General features: G+C 34.9%; 1 protein-coding gene across 4 annotated transcripts in view; it reads right to left on the bottom strand.

Moving 5' to 3' along the window:
* Positions 1–9,504, bottom strand: part of syk (spleen tyrosine kinase) — a 50,959-nt gene extending 41,455 nt beyond the window's left edge. For 3 of the 4 annotated variants that reach the window (XM_060908106.1, XM_060908108.1, XM_060908109.1), the window contains exon 1: positions 9,240–9,504. The gene's annotated coding sequence lies outside the window, so the exon portion shown is untranslated. The remainder of the gene's footprint in view (positions 1–9,239) is intronic. The other variant, XM_060908107.1, reaches the window with a different exon arrangement.
* Between the last annotated feature and the right edge of the window lie 5,557 nt (positions 9,505–15,061).

Raw genomic sequence — 15,061 nt, 5'->3', positions numbered from 1 at the left:
TTATTATTCTACACTTTCAAGTGTCCCTTTTTCAACCTGCAAAACTGTCATTTTAAATGACCTGACCACTGACCGATAACTAGTATTGGTTTGTTTGTTTTGATAGCAATCAGGAAAGTTTGAAAAAAGTAGGCAGTAATCGTCATTTAAACTTGTTTTTGTGTTATATTTCGTTTGGAAAACAGTTTTCAAAATGGCGGCACTGACACCTGGCTGACACGCCACGTTTTGAAGTCTTGCACAAGTCTCGTGAAGATCGTGCGGATAAGTGACGCCTGCTGTGGACCAAACGAACTAAATTCAACATGGCTAAAAAAACGAATAGGCCAATGAGTATAATATTTAATTGCAATTAGTTGCCAGTACGAGTCACGATGTAAGATTAGATTAGATTAGATTAGATTAGATTAGATTAGATTAGATTAGATTAGATTAGATTAGATTAGATAAAACTTTATTGATCCCTTTGAGAGGGTTCCCTCAGGGAAATTAAGATTCCAGCAGCATCATTACAGATAAACAGAGAAAAGAAATAGAGGAAAACTTCTAAATAAATTAAAATAAATTAAGTATTTACATATACAGATATAAAAAGAATAATGTATGGTGAAGAGAGGAAGGGGGAGGAGGAAAAATTAAAAAAAGAAAAAAAAAGAAGGGGGGCGGCAGGAGAGATATTGCACTTTATATTGCACATTATATTGCACATTGTCCGGTATTGCTTATTGTTAGGCTAGGCTACTGCTCCTTCCCATCCTCTGTCCTCCTGTTACCCTTCCTCCCCCCCACAGAGGAGCTGTACAGTCTGATGGCGTAAAACCGAAAACGTAATTGAATAACACGTTAATTAAGAAACACGTTAATTAAGAACACGTTAATTGAATAACACGTTAATTAAGAAATAAAGCAAGTTTAGAAATTACTGCAGTTCTCCTTTAATGGACCAGCTTTAACTATGTTCAAAAAGCCCTGAAACTGGAGACTCTTTCAAAAAAAAAAGTTTAAAAAATGTCTCCTTACAGAAAGCTACACCATATCAAGGATTATACATTTTACTTTGTTAAATCACAGCATGCTTTTTAAATTTTGCTCCTCATTAAGCTTAGATTTACAGTACTGTATATGCTGCATCTGTCTTACAAATCTCTGTGAGTTAGCTGTTTTCTATAGAACCAATAACCATTAGAACATGATCATTAATGTAAACCTGTGATTTGAAGTATAGCCAGAACCACCGTCAGAGCTGCTGTTATAGAAACTTAATCGATAACTTCTGACCAGTCAGATTCAGATTTCCAAAGATGTACAAAGAAAGAAGAGAAAAAGAAACCTTTATTTGTCACATGCACACTTCAAGCACAGTGAGATTCATTCTCTGCATTTAACCCAGCTGAAGCAGCGAACACACACCCAGAGCAGTGGGCAGCCATACTACAGCGCCTGGGGAGCAGTCAGGGGTTCAGTACCTTGCTCAAGGGCACCTCAGCCCAAGGCTGCCCCATGTTAACCTAACTACATGTCTTTGGACTGTGGGGGAAACCGGAGCAAACCCACACAGACACAAGGAGAACATGCAAACTCCACACAGAAAGGTCCCCGCTGGCCACTGGGCTCGAACCCAGGACCTTCTTGCTGTGAGGCAACAGTACTAACCACTACACCACCGTGCTGCCCCTGAATTATTAAACTGAATTATTGTTTCATTATAGAATATGAGTCAGTTTTATCTTGGTAACTATAAATGCGATGTATCAGTACGTTCTTACAGATATCCTGAGATATGGATGCAGGGATCACTGAAGTACATTAAATCCACTATATTAAAAAAAGTCCATCATGTTTACTGTTTTTGTTTTAGCAGGTAGCCTAACAGGTCTTTTCTGGGTTGGTGTGGGTTTTCTTATTCCTTATTGTTTGACTGTTCTGTTTTTCTTTTACACTATGCTATTTTTTTTTTATAGTTCGTGGTGGAATGACCTTCCCATTGAGGTCAGAACTGCCGACTCCATAATCACCTTTAACCTTCATCCTACCAAGTGGGGTCCATCTGGACCCCGCACCTACAGTATATGTTTGTTTGCCATTTTAAAAATATGTGACATACTGCCTCACCGTTTTATGAATTTGTCGGAATTTATGTCTTAATTAAAACACTAAAGCACTGGAAGATCAGCTTTTTGCATTGTGAAGGTATAATTAATTTGTTACTGGGGTCCAACCGGACCCCAGAGTAAAGTTTATCTGTCTTTCATTTTATAATTGAATAGCACACTGAAAGTTAACTTCTTTTATTTCTTTTATGTTCCATAATGAAACTACCAAGGCATTCCTTCTTGGGGTCCGTGTGGACCCCACTGCTGCAATAAGCACAGGCTTCAAAACAAAAGCCCTAAATTATTTTACAATTACTTTTTTGTTTTAAATTCTGTAAGAAAAGACCTAAGTTGTAATCCAGAATGTTTTACAGCTGCATGAGCTGCAAAAATCATGTATATAATGCCAATTTTTTTTGTGGCGCTATAATTTGCTACATGTATGCTAGTTATTGCAATATTATTGCAATGTTATTGCATTTATAATACATCATTGATATTCAGCCATAGTGGATTTTGTTCTTCAATAAAGTTATGTCTGTTTGCTACATTGAATTGGTTCTTACTGCATTGATTTCAAGGTATTCCCTCCTGGGGTCCATACGGACCCCGCCTGGTAGTTTGTGTATGTAAAATTGGCTGGTAGGATGAAGGTTAAGTGTGTTCTTTATGCCTTGGGCCCTTTAGTGTATTGCTGTTATTAATACAAGATGTTCTGAACAAAACTTATCTGGTGATTTTGTCTTTATAAGCTTTAATTTTAAAGAAAAGTATTGGGGTCCAAACGGACCCCACATGGTAAGATTAAGGTGTAAAATAGCATGGTAGGATGAGGGTTAAATGCATACTGAAGACTCGCCTCTTCAGGCTGCGCCTCTCCCCTGCTTACTGTGTAATCGCATAGCGGTCTTGACCAACCCAGACTGCGTACTGTCTAACCTCGTCATGATGACTTAGCGTTAGCCTTTGGGGTTTTATTTTTCTCTTTTTAGTTGTACTTTGTCAGCTCATTTGTATGGTTGGTTTATTTTCTTGGCTGTTTGCTGATTGTTGTTACTTTAACAGCATATTATACGACGTGTTATTCTGTCACTTGTTCACTTGGCACGAGAACTTTCTTGTCTTGAAGTTCAGCACTTTTTGTACCTGATTTTTGCACTTGCTGTACATTGCTCTGGATAAGATCATCTGCTAAATGATTTGCAATGTAATGTAATGTTATAGTTCACTACTTTGCATATGTGATGTGATATATATATATATATATATATATATATATATATATATATATATATATATATATATATATATATACACACTGTAAAAAATGTCCGTAGAATTAACAGTGAATTTATGTAAAATCATGACATAAAAAAACTGTAAATACAAAAACAATGAAGCAGTGTGTAATTTACATCAATATACTGTAAAACTCCTCACCAAATACCACTGTTAATTTAACAGTAAGAATATGTTGAATTTATCATATGTTTTTGTAGAATTTACAAATTGTTGTAGTTTAAACACAGACAAACTGTAATACTAAAACAGAATGTGATAGTTAAAATTACATAATTGCCCTGTTAAAAAAATACAAAAATGGCCACTGTCGTGGCTCAGTCGACTAAGGCGCCATACCATGAATCTGGGGACCTGGGTTTGATTCTGACCCAAGGTCATTTCCCAGTCTCTCTCCAGCTCATTTCCTGTCTCTACACTGTCCTATCCAATAAAGGTGAAAAAAGCCCCCCCAAAAAAATATCTGTCTAGTAGATCATTGAAACCAGCATACACTGTAAAAAAATTCCTGTTGTTTTTACGGAAAAAAAACTGGCAGCTGGAGTCACCAGAAAAAATCCGTAAAATATACAGCAAAATGGTAATTGCTTTTACGGTACAGCTTGTACATTTTACAGTTAAATCCAGCATATAAAACACTGGACTTCTGTTATATTTGCTACTTTAAACTGTAAAATGTACATGCTGTGCTGTAAAAGCAATTACCGTTTTGCTGTATATTTTACGGATTTTTTCTGGTGACTCCAGCTGCCAGTTTTTTTCCGTAAAAACAACGGGATTTTTTTTACAGTGTATATATATATTGGTATATTTGTGATTCTGATTTTGATTTAAAATAACAAACAGCATGTAAACTCAACAAAGCAAAACTATTTTATCAGGTGCACTGGTAAAAAAAATTGCGAAACTCTTTTTTTTTTTAAATAAACAAAAAAACTTCTTTGCCACATGACACAAACAAATTTAAAAAATGAAAAAGAAAGAAAAGAAAGTAAGTTTGTAAAATTAACCAGTTCCCAAAGCTCATCAATGCATCTAGACTTTATATAGCTACAGGCTATTTTGCTATTATTCTATCCACATTCACTGGGTATGAGCAATCACACATTCTAACTGTCTACTACTAGGCCAGCTCATATCCCATGAGCAGAGAAAACAAAACCCCAAAAATACACAAAAAAAGCAACAAAATATGAAATAAAAATATTTGATGGTAAGAACATATCTTTTTTTAATTTTTCAAGAATTATTATTATTATTATTATTATTATTATTATGGGCGGCACGGTGGTGTAGTGGTTAGCGCTGTCGCCTCACAGCAAGAAGGTCCGGGTTCGAGCCCCGGGGCCGGCGAGGGCCTTTCTGTGTGGAGTTTGCATATCCTCCCCGTGTCCGCGTGGGTTTCCTCCGGGTGCTCCGGTTTCCCCCACAGTCCAAAGACATGCAGGTTAGGTTAACTGGTGACTCTAAATTGACCGTAGGTGTGAATGTGAGTGTGAATGGTTGTCTGTGTCTATGTGTCAGCCCTGTGATGACCTGGCGACTTGTCCAGGGTGTACCCTGCCTTTCGCCCGTAGTCAGCTGGGATAGGCTCCAGCTTGCCTGCGACCCTGTAGAAGGATAAACCGGCTAGAGATAATGAGATGAGATGAGATTATTATTAATATAGCATTTTTCACAAATTGCTACTGTCATTTTACCGGTTTGTTTACATTCTAAGCAGAAATGATTTTGTCGGACGTTTTGTATAAAGTTTTTATTTATTGAATTTGCAAAGAATAAAAATAAAAATGCTCTGTTTCTCAAAATCCAGTGAATGTGGATAGAATAAAACAGTTATTCCACTCAATCTCGTCGTACATGGCTTATAGCCGACTCGGCGCTACATGCCTCGTCAGCTATCAGCTCTTGTACGCCTCGATTTCGTGGAATAACGGTTAATTGGTTTCACTGTGAAACTTTAAGGTGTTACTATCACCTCAGCGTCATATTTATATTTTACCACAGCAATATCTTTACTTGAATCTAATTAGTCAGAAGGTGTCAGGTTAATCTTCTCTACCAGTCGCTCTGATGGGACAGTAACACCAAATCTAATTCAAATCACAGGTTAATATTAATGCACTCTCTCTAATATGCTATCACTTCTATAGTAACAACTCACTCACAGGGATTTATATAGCAAATACTGCTTATAATATAAGCATAATAATAACCAGATATTTTTTAAGTGTTGGTATGAAACAAAGACTTATACTTTATATGGCCAAGCTTTCAGTAAGGAGATGTTTACTTAAGATTTATGGAATGAGTCTCCAGTGTCAGTGCTTTGTAACATCAGTTATTAATTTTCTGCTTTCTCTCATGGAGAAGTCTTGAGGACAGAAAACTTTCTGTTTTCTCAGTAACGTGACAAGCTGCATTTTTTTTGAGAGAGAGAGAGAGAGAGAGAGAGAGAGAGAGAGAGAGAGAGAGAGAGAGAGAGAAGAGAAGCTGCTGAGGAAACAACTGTCTGTAGCTGTTATAGCACTTATGATAACAGGAATTAACTTGTTTCCCGAACGCTCCACCACATTAAACTATAAACAGATGAAATGCATGAAGCGTCATTCTTTAAGACACTTCTACTTCTTCTTCTTCTTCTTTTGGCTGCTCCCGATTAGGGGTCGCCACAGCGGACCTTTTTTGTAGTTTTTAAAGTGTAAAAATACTGCTGTCATAGTTTATATTACAGTGCTTTATTCACATAGATAAATAAAGAAGAATTTAAGACACTGAAAACTGTAATTATTGAAAAAAAATTGCTGTAGTAGAAGAGAAATAAAACAATCAGCTCAATAATCAACTTCATGTCAAGCTGCAGCACACCACCCTGTTGTTGATTAGTTTCCAGTAAGGCCCTGTGTATAATATGATGTATTATTATTCTTTATTTATCTATGTGAATAAAGCACTGTAATATAAACTATGACAGCAGTATTTTTACACTTTAAAACTATACTATTTAAACTACAACACAGGAAAAATGCATGCAACCAAAAAAAAAAAAAAAGCAGCACACGTTTGTATCCTGTTGTCCTTTCCAGTCGCAGTTCAAATTTACAGCCCACCTTTGACACTTTGAAAATCTCAACATGGCATTTACACTTGAAAGAGAGGAAGATGAGTGCAGGTACAAGTACAGTCCTCCTGACATGCAGCTAAAACCACAAAAAGTTCCATAAAACGCAGACCGGCTTCACTGGGCCCAAAAGGGCATTGCTCAACGAGTATCATCTCACACCCAACAGGAAGAAGCACACCAACTGAGAAAGTAAAACATCAGCTTTCTCATTTTTAAGCAAGTCATGACAGAACCAAACATAGTGCACAGCATGGCTTCACTGATCCAAAGCTGACTGAAATGATCTGACTTAAGTTATTGATATAATACTGAAAACGATTGATAACTCCACCCACTGCATTTATCTTCACTTATTTCTGCCGTTGTTTAAATATGGTGCTGTATACATGAGTTCTTATATGATGGTTAGTGATTCTTTGTTAAATATCAGTATTTATGAATAAAAAAATAAATGAAGTCCAGTTGCTCATATGAAAAGCTGAAAAACAATAAAGTACATAATAAATAATTAATAATAACCCACACACATATCTCTTACCTGTGGATATATCAGTAGTCAATAGTCAGATTTAATCAGATTTAATAATCAGATTTAATCCACAACAGTATGGATTTAAGAAAAGAGAACTGAGTTTGAATTTTGTTTGCTCAGAAAAAATGCTGCTGAAAAGTGCTGACGGAAGGCAATATTCTGGGAAGATAAGTGGTACACTAAGTTCTAATTAATTACATTTACTTAAAAAAAAGCAAGCAAACTGATCGCCTTAAAAAAAACTTTGACTGGATTATGAATGATATGTTGTACGAACAAATGCTTATTTATTTGTTCGTAAAACATGCCATTCTTATTCCACTTTACTTCATTTTTTAATGCAATAGGTTTGCTTGGTTTTTTTTTTTTTTACTACTTATCATTCTAAAATATAATCAGAATTGAAATACAATGATGAGCTGATGAACTTCAGGGGAAATATGACATAGTGCATGTTATTAGAGGTGTGATAAGTAATGAGCTATGTTTCTATATGGATCTCTGATCTCAGTTTTATATATATATATATATATATATATATATATATATATATATATATATATATATACACAGTACACCTTCTGTGGGACTGGACCATATGGACTAGCCTTTGTGCCCCATATGAATCAGTGAGCCTTTGACACCCATGACCCTGTCGCTGGTTCACCGGTTGTCCTTCCTTGGACTACTTTTGGTCGGTACTAACCACTGCTTACTGGGAACACTCCACAAGATGTGACATTTTGGAGATGCTCAGACCCAGTCATCTGGCCCTCACAATTTGGCCCTTGTCAAAGTCGCTCAGATCCTTACACTTGCTCATTTTTCCTGCTTCCAACACATCAACTTCAAGAACTGACTGCTGCCTAATTGTAATGAGATAATTAATGTTTTTCTCTTCACCTGTCAGTAGTTTTAAAGTTTATATATATATATATATATATATATATATATATAATTTATTCTTTTTTTTTTTCTACCCACATTCACTGGATATGAGCAATCGCGCAGTCTAATTAGCTACTCTACTACTAGGCTATCAGCTCATATAGCATGAGTAAAGAAAAACAAAATGGTGGCGCATGTTGCTGAACCAACCAAGGACAAAATAAAAACTCTACTCGAAAACATAACCTCAAAAATACAAAAAAAAAACCCAACAACAAAATATGGAATAAAAGTATTTGACGGTAAGAACGTATCTTTTTTATTTTTCAAGAATTATTTTAATAGCATTTTTCACAAATTGCTACTGTCATTTCGCCGGTTTGTTTACATTCTAAGTGGAAATGATTTTGTATAAAGTTTTTATTTATTAAATTTGCAAAAAATAAAAATGCTCTGTTTCTCAAAATCCAGTGCATGTGGATAGAATAAAACAATTATTCCACTCAATCTCGTTGTACATGAGCTGAGAGAGAGAGAGAGAGAGAGAGAGAGAGACACACACACTGTATATCCATCCATTATCTGTAACCGCTTATCCTGTGCAGGGTCACAGGTAAGCTGGTGCCTTTTAAAAATATAAATAAAATATAAAATAGAGCCTTTTATATACTTTATAGTGAATCATATCTGAATCTTGTTTTATGTAGTATTAGAATATTTCTTATTGAATCCAAGTACTAGAAAGGGTAAAATACTACCTTTTAATGTTTACTTCAAAGTAACTGACTAATGAGCAATCAGATATGTAAACCCACAACACACACAAATGTGCGCGTGCACACACACACACACACACACACACACACACACGCTTGAAGATTTAAGTTTGTGTAGTTCACAACACAATTTTATAGAATAGATTTATGTGTTGTTTACAGATCCTGAGTGCACGTATTTACAATAATTTCTTTCATTAGAATCCGACCCTAATTTTCATCATTAGACTAGTGCGTTATCAAAAACTGCAAATTAATAACAGATTATAGCTTGAGAACTGTCTATAAAAATATTAACACCAATCAATAAATGGATTAAAAGTAATGCAAAACAAATGCAAGTGCTTAAATGAGAAATAAAACGTTATACGTTTAATTCAAGCCTTCCACGATTGCTGCTGTAACTTTCTGCTTCGAAAATCATTGCTAATTTTTTCCAATAACTTTCTATCATATATATATATATTTTAATTATACAGTTGATAGGAAACTATATAAATATATACTGAAATAGATCTTGAACTTACTTACTGAGTCTTTAACTCTCTTCTTCTTGAGACTGTGCTACTATGCTGTGGCAACCATGTTGAAGCGCTGTGTAGCTCGACAGGATGTGGTGTGGCCAAAAAGTCAATGGATAGTTCAAACGCTGCAGCAGTACTTAGACCAAGCAATGCTTAGTCTCAAGAAAGAAAGAATCTTTAAACCCAATAAGTCAGGTGACTATTCTCTTGGAACTTAATGCAGGAACTCCAGTCTCTAAAACCAATGCCATCAACCTGTCACAGACTTAAAAACCAGTCTTATTTAAGTGGAACTTTTAGTGAGCTTCCTCATTTTAACTTGTAGCTACTTCCTTTGGTGCTTTTTTCTGAGCCTGACTTCCCCTTTTATCTAAAGTGAAGACATTTAAGAACATAGTCATGGACAGGGCTGAAGTGTAAGCATTCTGTAAGTCTCGCTTTGATAGTCATGTCAAATCCCTATGATTTTATGATGTTTTAATTAATAAGCATACACGTTTAAACTTTTTTTCATTTCTGAACGTTGGCTAGCACAGGATTGGGTAAGTTTAGGTATTATTGGTTTACATATTTGTGTTGATATTTTATGTGTTCTTCCTGTTTATGGAACCTTTGACTGTGAAACATGCAAATAATCCTAACAAAGTCTCAATGGTCCTTTGAAAAGAAGGTGGTGGCAGGCTATTTTGGGACAATTTTTTTTTTTTTCAGATCATTGATGGCCCATGTGCTAATGCATACTGTCGATATATTTCCACATTTCTGAAGTCTTATTGCATATTCTATTCATTTTATAAATGAAAAATCACCTGTTTTCAAGACAAGTCAGTAAATTAAATTTTACTAATGTGTCCACCTTACCTGTAGTGTTTTAATCATTTGTACACTAATTTAGACTCTGTTGTTGTTGTTTCTTGTTCTGTTGTCTTATATAAGTTATGGTCTTATATAGGTTTTGTATATGATAAAAACAATGAATTACCTACAACTATTATAATAAATATCATGGAATTGGAAAGAACATATGCAACATAAAAACAATGCTCTAAAACAACCAGTATTAAGCATGTTATGATTACAAAATTCTTTACATTTCTACAATCTATCTCAAATGTTTGCATTAATGAGATCCCTGAAGCTCAAGTGTGGATTTTCTCTCCAAAGTACTGTAAAGTACACAGAGACTGTGTGAAAGGTGTGCGATCGTATGGCACAAAATCTTTTATCGTTCTCTGTGTTAATAAATAGACCTATACATAAATACTGTATTAGACTGACTTTTAAGTTGGCATGCTTAAAAGTTTAAAGCACTTCCTGATGATCATTATCCCAAACAGGTGACCTTTGACCTGAAAAACTACTTTTTACAAATACATTTTTAAAAAGCTTTATCTTTAGCTTTTTATTCAAAAGAGGACATCTTTGAAAAACAAATTGCCGCATGTCATACATGAATGTTTCATAGGACATTAAACTCCCTGTTACGGAAATCATGAAAGTCAAGCCTTTTACCATCATTTACGGTACCAATCAAAAGTTTGGACACACCTTCTAATTCAATGGTTTTTATTTGTTTTTACAAATCAAAAGAGACTTTATGTCTTAAAGTAATGATGGACAGTCATTTCTTGACATAATATTAATTACTATAGTTGTAGAATAGGGCTATTTACTGTACGTTTATTATTTACTATTGTTTGATCTCCAATGCATTAAGAAGGCAAGAAATTGCACTAATTAACTTCAGTTAACACATCTGTAAACTGAAAAGCATTCCAGGTGAGTACCTCATGAAGCTGGTAAAGATAACGCCAATAGCGTGCAAAGCGTCATCGAGGTAAACGGTGGCTACTTTAAAGAATCCAAAATATCAAAACATTGGGGTTTTTTAAAACTACCTTTTTGTTTACCACAGAATTCCGTATATGTTCTATATGTTATTTCATAGTTTTGATGTCTTCAGTATCGTTCGACAATGTAGAAAATAATCAAAATACAGAAAAACCTATGAATGAGTAGGGGTGTCCAAACTTTCGACAGGAACTGTACGTATATATAGAGTCAGCATTTAATACTGAATCTAATAGATTTATTTGCATTTTTACACAGTCTTGCAAATTCTTACAATATTAATGTATAAATTCAGCAGATACTTAACTATGTGCTGTTTTACACAAGTAAAGTTACCAAATTATGTTTAGTGTCCTAAAATGTTGCTTTGGTTTTAAGATAACTCTTTATGAACCTCAGGTGACAGTTTCAATAATTTAAATGATTTCCTCATTGTTTTACAAAATATTATTGCTCAGGTTTTCTGTTCATAAAACTCATCTAATACAGGAACTCACAATAGACACCAAAAGTATATTAGATATTGTCATCTAATATCTAAAATGCTTATCTAGCATTCAACATACAAATATTAAGCTTGGGATAGTAAATGTGAATTATTATGAAATATGAATTGGTGCTACTTACTTAGTTGATTTGAAATGAATATATTTGAAAGAAAATGTATTTGGGGTAATGCAGTCATGGGCCAGTGGCACACTGATGAACATCTGTTCGTTGTGATGTGACTCAGTGAGCTGAAGCCAGTCATGAGGTTTAATGATGGTGTTGTTGTTATGGCAGGATACTTTCCTGCACCACATCTGCCACATGCTTATGTTAGACTTTGAAGTAAATTTTCTGGTTCCCCTTCAACAAAGATTTGCAAGTAGGCACCAAGACTTAATGAGAGAGATAAATAGGTTTTATTAAAGAAGCTTCATGAATATACACCAGTGCTCACTGAGACACTCTCTCTGCCCGAGCTGCACTCTCTCTCTCTCTCTCTCTCTCTGCATGCCCAAAAAACAATACTTTGACTTACTCTCTGGTTTCTCACAACAAAAAGGTCCTTCTCAAAACATTTAATCCATAACACAGATAAAGATGTTACTGTGGACACACACACACACACACACACACACACACACACCGTTTTTCTCCATCAGGCAGAGGATTATGCATATTCTGAAGTAATAAGAATTTTAAGTACTTTTACTACTACAACTTTACTACTACTACTATTAATATATTACTACTACTCATAATACTACCAATACTTTTACTACGACCATTTCCTTTACTACTACAACTCCTATTACTATTTTACTACTACAGTACTACTATTACTATATTACTACTACTCGTGATACTACCACTACTTTTACTACTACTACTACTATGAGTAATAGTACTACTGCTACTATTATTGCTCCTACTACTAGTCTTGCTACAATGACTCCTATTACTATTTTATGGCAACAGTACTACTATTACTATATTATTCCTATTACTTGTAATACTACTACTACTTTTACTACTAGTACAACTTTACTACTACTACTCTTACTACTACCACTACTTTTACTACTATGACTCCTATTACCATATTATTACTACTCGTGATACTACCACTACTTTTACTACTACTACTACTACAAGTATTCGTACTACTGCTACTATTATTGCTACTACTACTAGTCTTGCTACCATTACCTTTACTACTATGATGACTCCTATTGCTATTTTATGACTACAGTACTACTATTACTATATTACTCCTACTACTCATAATACTACTACTACAACTTTACTACTACTACTCTTACTACTACCACAACTTTTACTACTATCGTACTATTCCTATATTACTACTGCTTGTGATACTACCACTGCTTTTATTACTACTACTAGTATTAGTACTACTGCTACTATTATTATTATTACTACTACTCTTGCTACCATTACCTTTACTACTACGACTCCTATTACTATTTTACTACTACAGTACTACTATTACTATATTACACCTTCTACTAGTAATACTTCTACTACTATTACTACTACCACTGCTCTTACTACTACTACTACTACTACTCCTATTACTATTTTACTACTACAGTATTACTATTATTATATTACTACTACTCATAATACTACCACTACTTTTACTACTACTACTACCACCACCACCACCACCTCTACTATCACTACTACTACTACTACTACTACTACCACCACTACATTTAATGCTAGTAGTATTATAACAATTACTACATCTACTAGTCTGATTATGACTTTTACTACTATTATTACAACTATTATTATTATTATTATTATTATTATTATTATTATCAACAATCCATCTATTACTATTAGTGAGAACATGTGCAAGGCTGCAAGGCAGAAAGAGTATCCTATATTCTATAACTCCAGACATTTTTTTCTCTCCTTTTTAATTTGTTCAAAATTGATTTTTAATAGTTTGATATAATAAAGAATATTTGTAATGTATTTGATGACGATAATAATAAAGAATATATGTATTTTTTTTTTTTTATTTCTGTGTATTTGTATTGTTTTATAGTTGAGTCTGTATTCCATACAAAACAAAAGAGGAAACGTGAAAGGGTCTAAGTTAATCCACTTTAAGGACCTGGGAACCCTTAAACACACCAAGGACCCCCCCCCGAGTCCCTTCCCCCTAATAATGTGTATATAAAGTATATACAGTATATGAAGTAGACATGAATACCTGACCTATATTCAATAAGACAATAAGATGTTTCCTTGTGAATTGCAAGTCTCCTGAGATCATGTTGCAACTGTGTGACATTTAACTCACTGTCTTCAGGTATTGTTTTATGTGTGTTTCTTTCATGACAATGCTTTGTGGTTGAAACATTGCAGACTGGAGCACACACAGATTGTCAAGTGATCAGAGAATCGAACGGTACTGGTCTTCAAACCCCAAACTATATTTAGAGAGCTGAAGGTTGACCGAGGGGCCCCGGAAGTGAGTTTACTTCCCAGGTGCACAGACCATAGCTCTTCACACATTCTGGTGGCTTTAGATGCCAGTCACCAATAGAGGGCAGAAGAGCTTCAGATGGAAAGAGCCACAAAATGTAACCGAATGTACCTTTTAGGATTAAAAAAATATATATATTAATATTTAACATATTCATAACTCTTACATACAGCATGTTGCACCTCAATCATTCAGATCATCAAAGACATTTGTTGAAGTCAGAAATCTGAAAAGAAAATTAAATTGGTGAATACTGCATGCCTTTATTGATGTCAGCTAATTTGATTAAATTATTTAATTAAATATTCTGTAAAGTGCATTGTGAGCTTAACAGGTTCTATATAATTAAAAATAAAATTATTATAATGTTTATATATGTATTGCAATTATTAGAAATCCCTCAGTGTATAACAGATTTCAATACAAGCAATGCACAGTTTTGTGTTTCCCTGCTTTTCCATGCATCTCATAATGATGATGATGATGATGATGATGACTTTTACATCTTGTTCCACAATATACTGTCATGGCAAAAAGGTTTTGAAAGAAGAAACACTAATGTAAACTTGACACCCAGTATGTTAATAAAAACACATTCATTAAATATGAATAATTCTTAAACTATTAAATATGAAAGGGCGGCACGGTGGTGTAGTGGTTAGCGCTGTCGCCTCACAGCAAGAAGGTCCTGGGTTCGAGCCCCGTGGCCGGCGAGGGCCTTTCTGTGTGGAGTTTGCATGTTCTCCCCGTGTCCGCGTGGGTTTCCTCCGGGTGCTCCGGTTTCCCCCACAGTCCAAAGACATGCAGGTTAGGTTAACTGGTGACTCTAAATTGACCGTAGGTGTGAATGTGAGTGTGAATGGTTGTCTGTGTCTGTGTGTCAGCCCTGTGATGACCTGGTGACTTGTCCAGGGTGTACCCCGCCTTTCGCCCGTAGTCAGCTGGGATAGGCTCCAGCTTGCCT

This window comes from Neoarius graeffei, chromosome 25 (genome assembly GCF_027579695.1).
Source record: "Neoarius graeffei isolate fNeoGra1 chromosome 25, fNeoGra1.pri, whole genome shotgun sequence".
Classification (NCBI taxonomy): domain Eukaryota; kingdom Metazoa; phylum Chordata; class Actinopteri; order Siluriformes; family Ariidae; genus Neoarius; species Neoarius graeffei.
The sequence above is the reverse complement of the archived record's forward strand: the minus strand, read 5'-3'. Positions and strand labels throughout refer to the sequence as shown.